This window comes from Crinia signifera, chromosome 2, assembly GCF_055691185.1.
Source record: "Crinia signifera chromosome 2, ASM5569118v1, whole genome shotgun sequence".
NCBI classification, from domain to species: domain Eukaryota; kingdom Metazoa; phylum Chordata; class Amphibia; order Anura; family Myobatrachidae; genus Crinia; species Crinia signifera.
In genome coordinates, this window is record NC_139218.1 from 102,962,316 (window position 1) to 102,981,465 (window position 19,150).

At 36.2% G+C, this 19,150-nt stretch overlaps 15 non-coding genes across 15 annotated transcripts; all 15 read left to right on the forward strand.

Annotated features, from left to right (window-relative positions):
- The first annotated feature begins 299 nt into the window (after positions 1–299).
- Positions 300–515, forward strand: LOC146061244 (small nucleolar RNA U3). Its single transcript, XR_014470773.1, has one exon. It is a non-coding gene; the product is annotated as a small nucleolar RNA U3 (small nucleolar RNA).
- A 630-nt stretch (positions 516–1,145) lies between these two features.
- LOC146061220 (small nucleolar RNA U3) lies at positions 1,146–1,361 on the forward strand. The gene has a single exon (XR_014470751.1). It is a non-coding gene; the product is annotated as a small nucleolar RNA U3 (small nucleolar RNA).
- A 630-nt stretch (positions 1,362–1,991) lies between these two features.
- On the forward strand, positions 1,992–2,207 carry LOC146061020 (small nucleolar RNA U3). Its single transcript, XR_014470580.1, has one exon. It is a non-coding gene; the product is annotated as a small nucleolar RNA U3 (small nucleolar RNA).
- Positions 2,208–2,838: 631 nt separating this feature from the next.
- On the forward strand, positions 2,839–3,054 carry LOC146061382 (small nucleolar RNA U3). Its single transcript, XR_014470895.1, has one exon. It is a non-coding gene; the product is annotated as a small nucleolar RNA U3 (small nucleolar RNA).
- Positions 3,055–3,684: 630 nt separating this feature from the next.
- LOC146061021 (small nucleolar RNA U3) lies at positions 3,685–3,900 on the forward strand. The gene has a single exon (XR_014470581.1). It is a non-coding gene; the product is annotated as a small nucleolar RNA U3 (small nucleolar RNA).
- A 630-nt stretch (positions 3,901–4,530) lies between these two features.
- Positions 4,531–4,746, forward strand: LOC146061232 (small nucleolar RNA U3). The gene has a single exon (XR_014470762.1). It is a non-coding gene; the product is annotated as a small nucleolar RNA U3 (small nucleolar RNA).
- Positions 4,747–5,376: 630 nt separating this feature from the next.
- Positions 5,377–5,592, forward strand: LOC146061273 (small nucleolar RNA U3). The gene has a single exon (XR_014470799.1). It is a non-coding gene; the product is annotated as a small nucleolar RNA U3 (small nucleolar RNA).
- A 630-nt stretch (positions 5,593–6,222) lies between these two features.
- Positions 6,223–6,438, forward strand: LOC146061022 (small nucleolar RNA U3). Its single transcript, XR_014470582.1, has one exon. It is a non-coding gene; the product is annotated as a small nucleolar RNA U3 (small nucleolar RNA).
- Positions 6,439–7,068: 630 nt separating this feature from the next.
- Positions 7,069–7,284, forward strand: LOC146061161 (small nucleolar RNA U3). Its single transcript, XR_014470703.1, has one exon. It is a non-coding gene; the product is annotated as a small nucleolar RNA U3 (small nucleolar RNA).
- A 630-nt stretch (positions 7,285–7,914) lies between these two features.
- LOC146061309 (small nucleolar RNA U3) lies at positions 7,915–8,139 on the forward strand. The gene has a single exon (XR_014470831.1). It is a non-coding gene; the product is annotated as a small nucleolar RNA U3 (small nucleolar RNA).
- A 630-nt stretch (positions 8,140–8,769) lies between these two features.
- On the forward strand, positions 8,770–8,985 carry LOC146061260 (small nucleolar RNA U3). Its single transcript, XR_014470787.1, has one exon. It is a non-coding gene; the product is annotated as a small nucleolar RNA U3 (small nucleolar RNA).
- A 630-nt stretch (positions 8,986–9,615) lies between these two features.
- Positions 9,616–9,835, forward strand: LOC146061157 (small nucleolar RNA U3). Its single transcript, XR_014470699.1, has one exon. It is a non-coding gene; the product is annotated as a small nucleolar RNA U3 (small nucleolar RNA).
- A 622-nt stretch (positions 9,836–10,457) lies between these two features.
- Positions 10,458–10,673, forward strand: LOC146061303 (small nucleolar RNA U3). Its single transcript, XR_014470825.1, has one exon. It is a non-coding gene; the product is annotated as a small nucleolar RNA U3 (small nucleolar RNA).
- A 629-nt stretch (positions 10,674–11,302) lies between these two features.
- Positions 11,303–11,518, forward strand: LOC146061274 (small nucleolar RNA U3). Its single transcript, XR_014470800.1, has one exon. It is a non-coding gene; the product is annotated as a small nucleolar RNA U3 (small nucleolar RNA).
- A 630-nt stretch (positions 11,519–12,148) lies between these two features.
- On the forward strand, positions 12,149–12,364 carry LOC146061024 (small nucleolar RNA U3). The gene has a single exon (XR_014470583.1). It is a non-coding gene; the product is annotated as a small nucleolar RNA U3 (small nucleolar RNA).
- The last annotated feature ends 6,786 nt before the right edge of the window (positions 12,365–19,150 follow it).

Sequence of the window (19,150 nt, forward strand, 5' to 3'; positions counted from 1 at the left end):
CGATAGTAATATTAGTGCATTATTTTAATTGCTAAGTATTCTGTTTGATATTTAAGACCAACATCTTAGTGTATGCCAATATTATAATCTGCTAAATAATTATATTTTAAAATGTCTCTAGAATTACAACAAACCATTTATAGTTTGTATACTTTAATCATTCAATTTGTGGAGCAGGTTATGTTTGTGAAAATTGGGTAACAATACGATTACCCACTTTCAAAAATGGTACAAAAATGTCTCCATTACTTTAAATACTGATTCTTATGGTCTAGCTAAACCATCAACAAATGGGAATTAAGACTATACTTTCTGGGATCATTTCTATAGGCAATGATGGGAGAAATGTGCTTGAAAGTGTCCAAACTCACCAACCACAATGATGAGTTAAAGGGCTTTCTTCTCAGCATGAAGGCAGTTGGTAACTCTGTTTCTTATGGATGTTGCATGCTTTTGATGACTGTGCCACTTTTTGAAATAGAAAAAGTGGTAGGAGAGAGCTCATTCAGAGTGGTTGTTTCCAGTTTTCACTATACGTTATGGCAATTTTGTGCTGTAGTTGTGTGTGTTTAAATAAATATGGGTCTAAATATCTTTATGTTTCTGAATTTGAACGTTGATTAGTAGAGAAAAATGTTTTTGAATGAGTATTTGCGTTTGACTTTTAATCTTGTACAAGTGATTTATTTTTATGAGGACTGATGCATTTAAAACAATTTTGTTTGCAGCGTATTTGTTTTAAAATGGGTATTAGCAAAATAGTAACAGCTGAATTGCTTACAGTTGCAAGCCACTGATTTATTTTTGAATGCAATGTGGGAAATGATGAAATTACCAATAGATTTTCGATAGTAATATTAGTGCATTATTTTAATTGCTAAGTATTCTGTTTGATATTTAAGACCAACATCTTTATGTATGCCAATACTATAATCTGCTAAATAATTCTATTTTAAAATGTCTCTAGACTTACAACAAACCATTTATAGTTTGTATACTTGAATCATTCAATTTCTGGAGCAGGTTATGTTTGTGAAAATTGGGTAACAAAACGATTGCCCACTTTCAAAAATGGAACAAAAATGTCTCCATTACTTTAAATACTGATTATTATGGTCTAGCTAAACCATCAACAAATGGGAATTAAGACTATACTTTCAGGGATCTTTTCTATAGGCAATGATGGGAGAAATGTGCTTAAAAGTGTCCAAACTCACAAACCACGATGATGAGTTAAAGGGCTCTCGTCTCAGCATGAAGGCAGTTGGCAACTCTGTTTCTTATGGATGTTGCTTGCTTTTGATGACTGTGCCACTTTTTGAAATAGAAAAAGTGGTAGGAGAGAGCTCATTCAGAGTGGTTGTTTCCAGTTTTCACTATACGTTATGGCAATTTTGTGCTGTAGTTGTGTGTGTTTGAGTAAATATGGGTCTACATATCTTTACATTTCTGAATTTGAACGTTGATTAGTAGAGAAAAATGTTTTTGAATGAGTATTTGTGTTTGACTTTTAATCTTGTACAAGTGATTTATTTTTATGAGGACTGATGCATTTAAAACAATTTTGTTTGCAGCGTATTTGTTTTAAAATGGGTATTAGCAAAATAGTAACAGCTGAATTGCTTACAGTTGCAAGCCACTGATTTATTTTTGAATGCCATTTGGGAAATGATAAAATTACCAATAGATTTTCGATAGTAATATTAGTGCATTATTTTAATTGCTAAGTATTCTGTTTGATATTTAAGACCAACATTTTAGTGTATGCCAATATTATAATCTGCTATATAATTCTATTTTAAAATGTCTCTAGACTTACAACAAACCATTTAAAGTTTGTATACTTTAATCATTCAATTTGTGGAGCAGGTTATGTTTGTGAAAATTGGGTAACAATACGATTACCCACTTTCAAAAATGGTACAAAAATGTCTCCATTACTTTAAATACTGATTCTTATGGTCTAGCTAAACCATCAACAAATGGGAATTAAGACTATACTTTCAGGGATCATTTCTATAGGCAATGATGGGAGAAATGTGCTTGAAAGTGTCCAAACTCACCAACCACAATGATGAGTTAAAGGGCTCTCTTCTCAGCATGAAGGCAGTTGGCAACTCTGTTTCTTATGGATGTTGCTTGCTTTTGATGACTGTGCCACTTTTTGAAATAGAAAAAGTGGTAGGAGAGAGCTCATTCAGAGTGGTTGTTTCCAGTTTTCACTATACGTTATGGCAATTTTGTGCTGTAGTTGTGTGTGTTTGAGTAAATATGGGTCTACATATCTTTACATTTCTGAATTTGAACGTTGATTAGTAGAGAAAAATGTTTTTGAATGAGTATTTGCGTTTGACTTTTAATCTTGTACAAGTGATTTATTTTTATGAGGACTGATGCATTTAAAACAATTTTGTTTGCAGCATATTTGTTTTAAAATGAGTATTAGCAAAATAGTAACAGCTGAATTGCTTACAGTTGCAAGCCACTGATTTATTTTTGAATGCAATGTGGGAAATGATGAAATTACCAATAGATTTTCGATAGTAATATTAGTGCATTATTTTAATTGCTAAGTATTCTGTTTGATATTTAAGACCAACATCTTTATGTATGCCAATATTATAATCTGCTAAATAATTCTATTTTAAAATGTCTCTAGACTTACAACAAACCATTTAAAGTTTGTATACTTTAATCATTCAATTTGTGGAGCAGGTTATGTTTGTGAAAATTGGGTAACAATACGATTACCCACTTTCAAAAATGGTACAAAAATGTCTCCATTACTTTAAATACTGATTCTTATGGTCTAGCTAAACCATCAACAAATGGGAATTAAGAAATATATTTTCAGGGATCATTTCTATAGGCAATGATGGGAGAAATGTGCTTGAAAGTGTCCAAACTCACCAACCACAATGATGAGTTAAAGGGCTCTCTTCTCAGCATGAAGGCAGTTGGCAACTCTGTTTCTTATGGATGTTGCTTGCTTTTGATGACTGTGCCACTTTTTGAAATAGAAAAAGTGGTAGGAGAGCGCTCATTCAGAGTGGTTCTTTCCAGTTTTCACTATACGTTATGGCAATTTTGTGCTGTAGTTGTGTGTGTTTGAGTAAATATGGGTCTACATATCTTTAAGTTTCTGAATTTGAACGTTGATTAGTAGAGAAAAATGTTTTTGAATGAGTATTTGCGTTTGACTTTTAATCTTGTACAAGTGATTTATTTTTATGAGGACTGATGCATTTAAAACAATTTTGTTTGCAGCGTATTTGTTTTAAAATGGGTATTAGCAAAATAGTAACAGCTGAATTGCTTACAGTTGCAAGCCACTGATTTATTTTTGAATGCAATGTGGGAAATGATGAAATTACCAATAGATTTTCGATAGTAATATTAGTGCATTATTTTAATTGCTAAGTATTCTGTTTGATATTTAAGACCAACATCTTTATGTATGCCAATATTATAATCTGCTAAATAATTCTATTTTAAAATGTCTCTAGACTTACAACAAACCATTTATAGTTTGTATACTTTAATCATTCAATTTGTGGAGCAGGTTATGATTGTGAAAATTGGGTAACAATACGATTACCCACTTTCAAAAATGGTACAAAAATGTCTCCATTACTTTAAATACTGATTCTTATGGTCTAGCTAAACCATCAACAAATGGGAATTAAGACTATACTTTCAGGGATCATTTCTATAGGCAATGATGGGAGAAATGTGCTTGAAAGTGTCCAAACTCACCAACCACAATGATGAGTTAAAGGGCTCTCTTCTCAGCATGAAGGCAGTTGGCAACTCTGTTTCTTATGGATGTTGCTTGCTTTTGATGACTGTGCCACTTTTTGAAATAGAAAAAGTGGTAGGAGAGAGCTCATTCAGAGTGGTTGTTTCCAGTTTTCATTATACGTTATGGCAATTTTGTGCTGTAGTTGTGTGTGTTTGAGTAAATATGGGTCTACATATCTTTACGTTTCTGAATTTGAACGTTGATTAGTAGAGAAAAATGTTTTTGACTGAGTATTTGCGTTTGACTTTTAATCTTGTACAAGTGATTTATTTTTATGAGGACTGATGCATTTAAAACAATTTTTTTTGTAGCATATTTGTTTTAAAATGGGTATTAGCAAAATAGTAACAGCTGAATTGCTTACAGTTGCAAGCCACTGATTTATTTTTGAATGCAATGTGGGAAATGATGAAATTACCAATAGATTTTCGATAGTAATATTAGTGCATTATTTTAATTGCTAAGTATTCTGTTTGATATTTAAGACCAACATCTTAGTGTATGCCAATATTATAATCTGCTAAATAATTATATTTTAAAATGTCTCTAGACTTACAACAAACCATTTATAGTTTGTATACTTTAATCATTCAATTTGTGGAGCAGGTTATGTTTGTGAAAATTGGGTAACAATACGATTACCCACTTTCAAAAATGGTACAAAAATGTCTCCATTACTTTAAATACTGATTCTTATGGTCTAGCTAAACCATCAACAAATGGGAATTAAGACTATACTTTCTGGGATCATTTCTATAGGCAATGATGGGAGAAATGTGCTTGAAAGTGTCCAAACTCACCAACCACAATGATGAGTTAAAGGGCTTTCTTCTCAGCATGAAGGCAGTTGATAACTCTGTTTATTATGGATGTTGCTTGCTTTTGATGACTGTGCCACTTTTTGAAATAGAAAAAGTGGTAGGAGAGAGCTCATTCAGAGTGGTTGTTTCCAGTTTTCACTATACGTTATGGCAATTTTGTGCTGTAGTTGTGTGTGTTTAAATGAATATGGGTCTACATATCTTTATGTTTCTGAATTTGAACGTTGATTAGTAGAGAAAAATGTTTTTGACTGAGTATTTGCGTTTGACTTTTAATCTTGTACAAGTGATTTATTTTTATGAGGACTGATGCATTTAAAACAATTTTGTTTGCAGCGTATTTGTTTTAAAATGGGTATTAGCAAAATAGTAACAGCTGAATTGCTTACAGTTGCAAGCCACTGATTTATTTTTGAATGCAATGTGGGAAATGATGAAATTACCAATAGATTTTCGATAGTAATATTAGTGCATTATTTTAATTGCTAAGTATTCTGTTTGATATTTAAGACCAACATCTTTATGTATGCCAATATTATAATCTGCTAAATAATTCTATTTTAAAATGTCTCTAGACTTACAACAAACCATTTATAGTTTGTATACTTGAATCATTCAATTTCTGGAGCAGGTTATGTTTGTGAAAATTGGGTAACAAAACGATTGCCCACTTTCAAAAATGGTACAAAAATGTCTCCATTACTTTAAATACTGATTATTATGGTCTAGCTAAACCATCAACAAATGGGAATTAAGACTATACTTTCAGGGATCTTTTCTATAGGCAATGATGGGAGAAATGTGCTTGAAAGTGTCCAAACTCACAAACCACGATGATGAGTTAAAGGGCTCTCGTCTCAGCATGAAGGCAGTTGGTAACTCTGTTTCTTATGGATGTTGCTTGCTTTTGATGACTGTGCCACTTTTTGAAATAGAAAAAGTGGTAGGAGAGAGCTCATTCAGAGTGGTTGTTTCCAGTTTTCACTATACGTTATGGCAATTTTGTGCTGTAGTTGTGAGTGTTTGAGTAAATATGGGTCTACATATCTTTACATTTCTGAATTTGAACGTTGATTAGTAGAGAAAAATGTTTTTGAATGAGTATTTGCGTTTGACTTTTAATCTTGTACAAGTGATTTATTTTTATGAGGACTGATGCATTTAAAACAATTTTGTTTGCAGCGTATTTGTTTTAAAATGGGTATTAGCAAAATAGTAACAGCTGAATTGCTTACAGTTGCAAGCCACTGATTTATTTTTGAATGCCATTTGGGAAATGATAAAATTACCAATAGATTTTCGATAGTAATATTAGTGCATTATTTTAATTGCTAAGTATTCTGTTTGATATTTAAGACCAACATCTTTATGTATGCCAATATTATAATCTGCTAAATAATTCTATTTTAAAATGTCTCTAGACTTACAACAAACCATTTATAGTTTGTATACTTTAATCATTCAATTTGTGGAGCAGGTTATGATTGTGAAAATTGGGTAACAATACGATTACCCACTTTCAAAAATGGTACAAAAATGTCTCCATTACTTTAAATACTGATTCTTATGGTCTAGCTAAACCATCAACAAATGGGAATTAAGACTATACTTTCAGGGATCATTTCTATAGGCAATGATGGGAGAAATGTGCTTGAAAGTGTCCAAACTCACCAACCACAATGATGAGTTAAAGGGCTCTCTTCTCAGCATGAAGGCAGTTGGCAACTCTGTTTCTTATGGATGTTGCTTGCTTTTGATGACTGTGCCACTTTTTGAAATAGAAAAAGTGGTAGGAGAGAGCTCATTCAGAGTGGTTGTTTCCAGTTTTCATTATACGTTATGGCAATTTTGTGCTGTAGTTGTGTGTGTTTGAGTAAATATGGGTCTACATATCTTTACGTTTCTGAATTTGAACGTTGATTAGTAGAGAAAAATGTTTTTGACTGAGTATTTGCGTTTGACTTTTAATCTTGTACAAGTGATTTATTTTTATGAGGACTGATGCATTTAAAACAATTTTTTTTGTAGCATATTTGTTTTAAAATGGGTATTAGCAAAATAGTAACAGCTGAATTGCTTACAGTTGCAAGCCACTGATTTATTTTTGAATGCTATGTGGGAAATTATGAAATTACCAATAGATTTTCGATAGTAATATTAGTGCATTATTTTAATTGCTAAGTATTCTGTTTGATATTTAAGACCAACATCTTAGTGTATGCCAATATTATAATCTGCTAAATAATTATATTTTAAAATGTCTCTAGACTTACAACAAACCATTTATAGTTTGTATACTTTAATCATTCAATTTGTGGAGCAGGTTATGTTTGTGAAAATTGGGTAACAATACGATTACCCACTTTCAAAAATGGTACAAAAATGTCTCCATTACTTTAAATACTGATTCTTATGGTCTAGCTAAACCATCAACAAATGGGAATTAAGACTATACTTTCAGGGATCATTTCTATAGGCAATGATGGGAGAAATGTGCTTGAAAGTGTCCAAACTCACCAACCACAATGATGAGTTAAAGGGCTTTCTTCTCAGCATGAAGGCAGTTGGTAACTCTGTTTCTTATGGATGTTGCTTGCTTTTGATGACTGTGCCACTTTTTGAAATAGAAAAAGTGGTAGGAGAGAGCTCATTCAGAGTGGTTGTTTCCAGTTTTCACTATACGTTATGGCAATTTTGTGCTGTAGTTGTGTGTGTTTGAGTAAATATGGGTCTACATATCTTTACGTTTCTGAATTTGAACGTTGATTAGTAGAGAAAAATGTTTTTGATTGAGTATTTGCATTTGGCTTTTAATCTTGTACAAGTGATTTATTTTTATGAGGACTGATGCATTTAAAACAATTTTGTTTGCAGCGTATTTGTTTTAAAATGGGTATTAGCAAAATAGTAAAAGCTGAATTGCTTACAGTTGCAAGCCACTGATTTATTTTTGAATGCATTTTGGGAAATGATAAAATTACCAATAGATTTTCGATAGTAATATTAGTGCATTATTTTACATGCTAAGTATTCTGTTTGATATTTAAGACCAACATCTTAGTGTATGCCAATATTATAATCTGCTAAATAATTCTATTTTAAAATGTCTCTAGACTTACAACAAACCATTTATAGTTTGTATACTTTAATCATTCAATTTGTGGAGCAGGTTATGATTGTGAAAATTGGGTAACAATACGATTACCCACTTTCAAAAATGGTACAAAAATGTCTCCATTACTTTAAATACTGATTCTTATGGTCTAGCTAAACCATCAACAAATGGGAATTAAGACTATACTTTCAGGGATCATTTCTATAGGCAATGATGGGAGAAATGTGCTTGAAAGTGTCCAAACTCACCAACCACAATGATGAGTTAAAGGGCTCTCTTCTCAGCATGAAGGCAGTTGGCAACTCTGTTTCTTATGTATGTTGCTTGCTTTTGATGACTGTGCCACTTTTTGAAATAGAAAAAATAGAAAAAGTGGTAGGAGAGAGCTCATTCAGAGTGGTTGTTTCCAGTTTTCATTATACGTTATGGCAATTTTGTGCTGTAGTTGTGTGTGTTTGAGTAAATATGGGTCTACATATCTTTACGTTTCTGAATTTGAACGTTGATTAGTAGAGAAAAATGTTTTTGAATGAGTATTTGCGTTTGACTTTTAATCTTGTACAAGTGATTTATTTTTATGAGGACTGATGCATTTAAAACAATTTTGTTTGCAGCGTATTTGTTTTAAAATGGGTATTAGCAAAATAGTAACAGCTGAATTGCTTACAGTTGCAAGCCACTGATTTATTTTTTAATGCAATTTGGGAAATGATAAAATTACCAATAGATTTTCGATAGTAATATTAGTGCATTATTTTAATTGCTAAGTATTCTGTTTGATATTTAAGACCAACATCTTAGTGTATGCCAATATTATAATCTGCTAAATAATTATATTTTAAAATGTCTCTAGACTTACAACAAACCATTTATAGTTTGTATACTTTAATCATTCAATTTGTGGAGCAGGTTATGTTTGTGAAAATTGGGTAACAATACGATTACCCACTTTAAAAAATGGTACAAAAATGTCTCCATTACTTTAAATACTGATTCTTATGGTCTAGCTAAACCATCAACAAATGGGCATTAAGACTATACTTTCTGGGATCATTTCTATAGGCAATGATGGGAGAAATGTGCTTGAAAGTGTCCAAACTCACCAACCACAATGATGAGTTAAAGGGCTTTTTTCTCAGCATGAAGGCAGTTGGCAACTCTGTTTCTTATGGATGTTGCTTGCTTTTGATGACTGTGCCACTTTTTGAAATAGAAAAAGTGGTAGGAGAGAGCTCATTCAGAGTGGTTGTTTCCAGTTTTCACTATACGTTATGGCAATTTTGTGCTGTAGTTGTGTGTGTTTGAGTAAATATGGGTCTACATATCTTTACGTTTCTGAATTTGAACGTTGATTAGTAGAGAAAAATGTTTTTGAATGAGTATTTGCGTTTGACTTTTAATCTTGTACAAGTGATTTATTTTTATGAGGACTGATGCATTTAAAACAATTTTGTTTGCAGCATATTTGTTTTAAAATGGGTATTAGCAAAATAGTAACAGCTGAATTGCTTACAGTTGCAAGCCACTGATTTATTTTTGAATGCAATGTGGGAAATGATGAAATTACCAATAGATTTTCGATAGTAATATTAGTGCATTATTTTAATTGCTAAGTATTCTGTTTGATATTTAAGACTAACATCTTTATGTATGCCAATATTATAATCTGCTAAATAATTCTATTTTAAAATGTCTCTAGACTTACAACAAACCATTTATAGTTTGTATACTTTAATCATTCAATTTGTGGAGCAGGTTATGATTGTGAAAATTGGGTAACAATACGATTACCCACTTTTAAAAATGGTAAAAAAATGTCTCCATTACTTTAAATACTGATTCTTATGGTCTAGCTAAACCATCAACAAATGGGAATTAAGACTATACTTTCAGGGATCATTTCTATAGGCAATGATGGGAGAAATGTGCTTGAAAGTGTCCAAACTCACCAACCACAATGATGAGTTAAAGGGCTCTCTTCTCAGCATGAAGGCAGTTGGCAACTCTGTTTCTTATGGATGGATGTTGCTTGCTTTTGATGACTGTGCCACTTTTTGAAATAGAAAAAGTGGTAGGAGAGAGCTCATTCAGAGTGGTTGTTTCCAGTTTTCACTATACGTTATGGCAATTTTGTGCTGTAGTTGTGTGTGTTTGAGTAAATATGGATCTTTACGTTTCTGAATTTGAACGTTGATAAGTAGAGAAAAATGTTTTTGATTATGTATTTGCATTTGACTTTTAATCTTGTACAAGTGATTTATTTTTATGAAGACTGATGCATTTAAAACAATTTTGTTTGCAGCGTATTTGTTTTAAAATGGGTATTAGCAAAATAGTAAAAGCTGAATTGCTTACAGTTGCAAGCCACTGATTTATTTTTGAATGCATTTTGGGAAATGATAAAATTACCAATAGATTTTCGATAGTAATATTAGTGCATTATTTTAATTGCTAAGTATTCTGTTTGATATTTAAGACCAACATCTTAGTGTATGCCAATATTATAATCTGCAAAATAATTCTATTTTAAAATGTCTCTAGACTTACAACAAACCATTTATAGTTTGTATACTTTAATCATTCAATTTGTGGAGCAGGTTATGATTGTGAAAATTGGGTAACAATACGATTACCCACTTTCAAAAATGGTACAAAAATGTCTCCATTACTTTAAATACTGATTCTTATGGTCTAGCTAAACCATCAACAAATGGGAATTAAGACTATACTTTCAGGGATCATTTCTATAGGCAATGATGGGAGAAATGTGCTTGAAAGTGTTCAAACTCACCAACCACACTGATGAGTTAAAGGGCTCTCTTCTCAGCATGAAGGCAGTTGGCAACTCTGTTTCTTATGGATGTTGCTTGCTTTTGATGACTGTGCCACTTTTTGAAATAGAAAAAGTGGTAAGAGAGAGCTCATTCAGAGTGGTTGTTTCCAGTTTTCATTATACGTTATGGCAATTTTGTGCTGTAGTTGTGTGTGTTTGAGTAAATATGGGTCTACATATCTTTACGTTTCTGAATTTGAACGTTGATTAGTAGAGAAAAATGTTTTTGAATGACTATTTGCGTTTGACTTTTAATCTTGTACAAGTGATTTATTTTTTTGAGGACTGATGCATTTAAAACAATTTTTTTGTAGCATATTTGTTTTAAAATGGGTATTAGCAAAATAGTAACAGCTGAATTGCTTACAGTTGCAAGCCACTGATTTATTTTTGAATGCAATGTGGGAAATGATGAAATGACCAATAGATTTTCGATAGTAATATTAGTGCATTATTTTAATTGCTAAGTATTCTGTTTGATATTTAAGACCAACATCTTTATGTATGCCAATATTATAATCTGCTAAATAATTCTATTTTAAAATGTCTCCAGACTTACAACAAACCATTTATAGTTTGTATACTTTAATCATTCAATTTGTGGAGCAGGTTATGTTTGTGAAAATTGGGTAACAATACGATTACCCACTTTCAAAAATGGTACAAAAATGTCTCCATTACTTTAAATACTGATTATTATGGTCTAGCTAAACCATCAACAAATGGGAATTAAGACTATACTTTCAGGGATCTTTTCTATAGGCAATGATGGGAGAAATGTGCTTGAAAGTGTCCAAACTCACAAACCACGATGATGAGTTAAAGGGCTCTCGTCTCAGCATGAAGGCAGTTGGTAACTCTGTTTCTTATGGATGTTGCTTGCTTTTGATGACTGTGCCACTTTTTGAAATAGAAAAAGTGGTAGGAGAGAGCTCATTCAGAGTGGTTGTTTCCAGTTTTCACTATACGTTATGGCAATTTTGTGCTGTAGTTGTGTGTGTTTGAGTAAATATGGGTCTACATATCTTTACATTTCTGAATTTGAACGTTGATTAGTAGAGAAAAATGTTTTTGAATGAGTATTTGCGTTTGACTTTTAATCTTGTACAAGTGATTTATTTTTATGAGGACTGATGCATTTAAAACAATTTTGTTTGCAGCGTATTTGTTTTAAAATGGGTATTAGCAAAATAGTAACAGCTGAATTGCTTACAGTTGCAAGCCACTGATTTATTTTTGAATGCCATTTGGGAAATGATAAAATTACCAATAGATTTTCGATAGTAATATTAGTGCATTATTTTAATTGCTAAGTATTCTGTTTGATATTTAAGACCAACATCTTTATGTATGCCAATATTATAATCTGCTAAATAATTCTATTTTAAAATGTCTCTAGACTTACAACAAACCATTTATAGTTTGTATACTTTAATCATTCAATTTGTGGAGCAGGTTATGATTGTGAAAATTGGGTAACAATACGATTACCCACTTTCAAAAATGGTACAAAAATGTCTCCATTACTTTAAATACTGATTCTTATGGTCTAGCTAAACCATCAACAAATGGGAATTAAGACTATACTTTCAGGGATCATTTCTATAGGCAATGATGGGAGAAATGTGCTTGAAAGTGTCCAAACTCACCAACCACAATGATGAGTTAAAGGGCTCTCTTCTCAGCATGAAGGCAGTTGGCAACTCTGTTTCTTATGGATGTTGCTTGCTTTTGATGACTGTGCCACTTTTTGAAATAGAAAAAGTGGTAGGAGAGAGCTCATTCAGAGTGGTTGTTTCCAGTTTTCATTATACGTTATGGCAATTTTGTGCTGTAGTTGTGTGTGTTTGAGTAAATATGGGTCTACATATCTTTACGTTTCTGAATTTGAACGTTGATTAGTAGAGAAAAATGTTTTTGACTGAGTATTTGCGTTTGACTTTTAACCCCTTCCCGACATTTGACGTACATTTACGTCATGGTCGGGAAGCACTTCCCGACACATGGCGTAAATGTACGTCATGGATTTAAACTGTCACCGCGTCTATAGACGCGGTGACAGTTTCAACATGTCTGCTGTCCCTGACAGCAGACATGTCCGTGCATGCCCCGGGGGGGCTGCGATGCCGCCCCCCCGTCGGCGATCGCTGTGATTGGCTGTTCAGTGTGAACAGCCATTCACAGCGTTTTCCTGTGTCACCGGCGAATAACGTTCGCCGGTGACACGGGATCAGAGGTGATTGGTGCTGTAAAGTACAGCACCAATCACCGCGGGGTGTAAGGGTGACACTGGTGTCACCCCACCTCACCCCGCCCGCCCCCAAAGGCCGTGATTGGTCCGTCGGACCGACGGACCAATCACAGCCAAGGAGGGAGATTTAAACTAACGGTGACTGCACTGCAGACGCCATTCCGGTCTGGAAAGCGTGCAGTGCGGTCACCGTACCCCCCTGCCGCCATACTGACCAGAAATACTTGCTGCAATACTTACCTGATCGCTGCTGATTGCTTCCTGGATCCTGTGCAATAATTGTGCCATACTGTGATATTGTGCTGCTGCACTGTATTAGTATTAGCTAGATAGATAGAGAGATAGATAGAGATAGATAGAGAGAGATAGATAGAGATAGATAGAGAGAGATAGAGAGAGATAGAGAGAGAGAGATAGAGAGAGATAGAGAGAGATAGAGAGAGATAGAGAGAGAGATAGTGTCAGAGAGTGCTATATTTTGTGCTGCTGCAGTGTGATATAGTTATAGATAGAGAGAGAGAGATAGAGAGAGAGAGATAGAGAGAGAGGCCTACTGACAGAGTGCTATATTTTGTGCTGCTGCAGTGTGATAGTTATAGAGAGATAGAGAGAGATAGAGAGAGAGAGATAGAGAGAGATAGTGACAGATTGTGCTATATATTTTTTATATAACTGACTGCTGCCCCCTCCTTTTGTGCTGATCAGTATAAATTAACTGATCAGTAACTTTTTGGGGGCGCAGGTTTTTTTTTATATATAGATATACCTGTGAGTGCTGCTGCTGCAGTGTCATAGAGTGTTAGATAGTGTTAGATAGTGAGAGATAGAGAGATAGAGAGAGATAGTGATAGAGAGTGCTAAATTTTGTGTCTGCTGTCCCCGCCTTTTGTGCTGATCACTATATCTGAGGTGATCAGCAACTTTTTTGGGGGTACAGAGGTTTTTTTTTTTTTATATATACCTGTCAGTTGCACCAAAGGTTGTGCACCTGCTGCACCTCACTGGTAATCAGTGTCGCATCACTGATCACCTTTTTTTTTTGTGTGTGTGCTGTGGGGTATTTTTTTAATTTTTTTTTTTACACACACTGTGATTTTGTGGGTGTCCTGTGGCCGCTGTGCGCTGATCAGTGACGTACATCACTGATCATCTTTTTCGGCATAGGGTTGATCTATTTTTTTTTTTTTTTTGATCAAATTCCTGTTGCCTTTGAGCGCTGTTCAGTGACAGACGTTACTGACCAACATCTGTGCTCAATTTTTGGCGCAGGACCTTTTTTTTTTTTAACCCCTTCCTTTTTTTTTTTTTTAACCCCTTCATTTTTTTTTTTTTTAACCCCTTCATTTTTTTTTTTTTTATTGGTATAAAGCATTTTTTTTTTTTTCTGCACCACATACACACTACACACTACATACCCCCCGGATTGAAATAAAGTTTGTGCCCCCCCCTACACTATACACGTGTTGAAACATTTCACTACCGGTAACACAAAAATAAAAATGGCATCCCAAATGTCCTCCCAAATGTCCTCCCAAATGTCCTCCCAATCATCCAGGAGAATGTATTCAGTGGAGGAGGCATATGCCATGCTTGCTTCTGACTCTGACACAGGCAGTGATGCAAGCGGGGAATTTGAAGGATTTGCCTTAAGCTCCTCTTCCTCCTCTGCTGATGAGGGACCCCCTCAAAGACGCCCCCGTAGATCAGCTGAGATTCCCCCCCCAATAATTGATCTAGTATGGACCCCACCACCAGACAATTTTGAGCCCCAGGTTCCTGAGTTTTTGGGCATGCCAGGAATCCAATTTGATTCCACAGGTCTCAGAGAAATTGACTTTTTCAAATTATTTTTCTCTGATGATTTTATAAATTTAATGGTGGACCAAACTAATTTATATGCCCAGCAGTTTATTGCTCAAAACCCCACGTCATCATTTGCTAGGTGGACCCCTGTAGATGCAGTAGAGATGATGACGTTTTGGGGTCTGGTGTTTCATATGGGCATAGTAAAAAAGCCAGAAATTAGGCAATATTGGAGTACAGATGTTCTGTACAGTACTCCATTTTACCGTATGGCCATGCCCCGGACTCGATTTGAGACAATTCTTAAATTCATACATTACACCGATAATGCACAGTGCCCACCCAGAGATGATCCCACCTTTGACCGGCTATTCAAAGTCAGGCCGGTCATTGATCATTTCAGTGCCAAATTTGAAGAGGTGTACATCCCTGAAAAATTTATTTGTATCGACGAGTCCCTTATACATTTTAAAGGAAGGGTTAAATTCCGCCAGTACCTTCCCAGTAAGAGGGCAAGGTATGGCATAAAAATGTATAAGCTGTGTGAAAGCACCTCAGGGTACACCCACAGGTTTAGGGTTTATGAAGGGAAGGATTCAAGAATTCAACCGCCAGAATGCCCCCCCTCCCTCGTAGGTGTTAGTGGGAAAATTGTCTGGGATTTAGTGCACCCCTTCCTGGATAAAGGTTATCACCTCTATGTGGATAACTTTTACACTAGCATCCCCCTGTTTAAGGCCCTTGGTTCAAGAGGTACAGCAGCTTGCGGTACTGTGCGCAAGAACCAAAGAGGCCTCCCAAAAACGCACATTGCCCAAGTAATGAGGAGGGGTGAAAGCAGGGGAATATGCACCGAAAATATGTTGTTGGTCAAATATAAGGACAAGAGGGATGTCCTTATACTGACAACAATTCACGGAGACAGTACCACCTCCGTCCCTGTACGAGGTACCAGTACCCACACCTCAAAACCTAATTGTATCCTGGATTACAATAGGTACATGGGCGGAGTGGATCTTTCAGATCAGGTACTGAAGCCGTACAGTGCCCTGCGGAAAACAAAAATCTGGTACAAGAAGGTGGCCGTGTATATCATCCAGATGGCACTGTATAACGCTTACGTGCTATTCCGTTCTACCGGCCAGAGGGGGACATTTATGCACTTTCAAGAGGAAGTCATAAAGGGCCTAATATTTGGGAACCAGCAGGCAGAGGGCCCCAGTACTTCTAGTACTGGCCCCCGTATTGTACCAGGGCAGCATTTTCCTGATGAAATCCCCTCCACTGGAAAAAAGGGCAGGACACAAAAAAGGTGCAAAGTTTGCTATAAAAAGGGAATAAGAAAGCAAACTATTTTCCAGTGTGACACTTGCCCCGACAAACCCGGCCTATGTATAAAGGAGTGTTTTAAATTATACCACACATCTATGGAATATTAGGTTCATAATTTCACCGTGCTTCGGGGGTCTTGCTAATGCCACATAGCACCCACCATTCATTCCACCAGAATCTGAGCCGCAAAATCCAAAAATCACTCCTTCCCTTCTGAGTCCTGCCATGCACCCAACTGGTATTTTTTGGTCACATGTGAGGCATTGCCGTACTCGGGAGATATTGGGGCACAGATTTTGGGGTGCTTTTTCTCCTTCATACCTTCTGAAAATGAAAAATTTTGAGCCAGAACTGCATTTTTGTGTAAAAAATGTAATTTTTCTTTTTCACTGCCCACTTGTATCAAAATTGGTGAAACCCCTGGGGGTTTTAAATGTACACTATACCCCTAGATGAATTCCCTGAGGGGTGTAGTTTTCAAAATGGGGTGACTTGTGGGGGGGTTCCACTGTATTGGTGCTTGGGGGGTCTTGCTAATGCGACATAGCACCCACCAAAATTCCACCAGAATTTGTGCTGCAAACTCCAAATATCACTCCTTCCCTTCTGAGTCCTGCCACTTTTTGGTCACACATGAGGCATTGCCGTACTCGGGAGAAATTGGGGCACAGATTTTGGGGTGCTTTGTCTCCTTCATTCCTTGTGAAAATGAAATATTTTGAGCCAGAACTGCATTTTTGTGTAAAAAAATGTAATTTTTCATTTTCACTGCCCACTTGTATCAAAATTGGTGAAACCCCTGGGGGTTTGAAATGTACACTATACCCCTAGATGAATTCCCTGAGGGGTGTAGTTTGCAAAATGGGGTGACTTGTGGGGGGGTTCCACTGTATTGGTGCAACATAGCACCCACCATTCATTCCACCAGAATCTGTGCTGCAAAATCCAAAAATCACTCCTTCCCTTCTGAGTCCTGCCATGCACCCAACTGGTATTTTTTGGTCACATGTGAGGCATTGCCGTACTCGGGAGAAATTGGGGCACAGATTTTGGGGTGCTTTTTCTCCTTCATACCTTCTGAAAATGAAAAATTTTGAGCCAGAACTGCATTTTTGTGTAAAAAATGTAATTTTTCTTTTTCACTGCCCACTTGTATCAAAATTGGTGAAACCCCTGGGGGTTTTAAATGTACACTATACCCCTAGATGAATTCCCTGAGGGGTGTAGTTTGCAAAATGGGGTCACTTGTGGGGGGGTTCTACTGTATTGGTGCTTGGGGGGTCTTGCTAATGCGACATAGCACCCACCAAAATTCCACCAGAATCTGAGCTGCAAAATCCAAAAATCACTCCTTCCCTTTTGAGTCCTGCCATGCACCCAACTGGTATTTTTTGGTCACATGTGAGGCATTGCCGTACTCGGGAGAAATTGGGGCACAGATTTTGGGGTGCTTTTTCTCCTTCATACCTTCTGAAAATGAAAAATTTTGAGCCAGAACTGCATTTTTGTGTAAAAAATGTAATTTTTCATGTTCACTGCCCACTTGTATCAAAATTGGTGAAACCCCTGGGGGTTTGAAATGTACACTATACCCCTAGATGAATTCCCTGAGGGGTGTAGTTTGCAAAATGGGGTGACTTGTGGGGGGGTTCCACTGTATTGGTGCTTGGGGGGTCTTGCTAATGCGACATAGCACCCACCAAAATTCCACCAGAATCTGAGCCACAAAATCCAAAAATCACTCCTTCCGTTCTGAGTCCTGCCATGCACCCAACTGGTATTTTTTGGTCACATGTGAGGCATTGCCGTACTCGGAAGAAATTGGGGCACATATTTTGGGGTGCTTTTTCTCCTTCATACCTTCTGAAAATGAAAAATTGTGAGCCAGAACTGCATTTTTGTGTAAAAAAATGTAATTTTTCATTTTCACTGCCCACTTGTATCAAAATTGGTGAAACCCCTGGGGGTTTGAAATGTACACTATACCCCTAGATGAATTCCCTGAGGGGTGTACTTTGCAAAATGGGGTGACTTGTGGGGGGGTTCCACTGTATTGGTGCAACATAGCACCCACCATTCATTCCACCAGAATGTGTGCTGCAAAATCCAAAAATCACTCCTTCCGTTCTGAGTCCTGCCATGCACCCAACTGGTATTTTTTGGTCACATGTGAGGCATTGCCGTACTCGGGAGATATTGGGGCACAGATTTTGGGGTGCTTTTTCTCCTTCATACCTTCTGAAAATGAAAAATTTTGAGCCAGAACTGCATTTTTGTGTAAAAAAATGTAATTTTTCATTTTCACTGCCCACTTGTATCAAAATTGGTGAAACCCCTGGGGGTTTGAAATGTACACTATACCCCTAGATGAATTCCCTGAGGGGTGTAGTTTTCAAAATGGGGTGACTTGTGGGGGGGTTCCACTGTATTGGTGCTTGGGGGGTCTTGCTAATGCGACATAGCACCCACCAAAATTCCACCAGAATCTGAGCTGCAAAATCCAAAAATCACTCCTTCCCTTCTGAGTCCTGCCATGCACCCAACTGGTATTTTTTGGTCACATGTGAGGCATTGCCGTACTCGGGAGAAATTGGGGCACAGATTTTGGGGTGCTTTTTCTCCTTCATACCTTCTGAAAATGAAAAATTTTGAGCCAGAACTGCATTTTTGTGTAAAAAATGTAATTTTTCTTTTTCACTGCCCACTTGTATCAAAATTGGTGAAACCCCTGGGGGTTTTAAATGTACACTATACCCCTAGATGAATTCCCTGAGGGGTGTAGTTTTCAAAATGGGGTGACTTGTGGGGGGGTTCCACTGTATTGGTGCTTGGGGGGTCTTGCTAATGCGACATAGCACCCACCAAAATTCCACCAGAATCTGAGCCGCAAAATCCAAAAATCACTCCTTCCGTTCTGAGTCCTGCCATGCACCCAACTGGTATTTTTTGGTCACATGTGAGGCATTGCCGTACTCGGAAGAAATTGGGGCACATATTTTGGGGTGCTTTTTCTCCTTCATACCTTCTGAAAATGAAAAATTGTGAGCCAGAACTGCATTTTTGTGTAAAAAAATGTAATTTTTCATTTTCACTGCCCACTTGTATCAAAATTGGTGAAACCCCTGGGGGTTTGAAATGTACACTATACCCCTAGATGAATTCCCTGAGGGGTGTACTTTGCAAAATGGGGTGA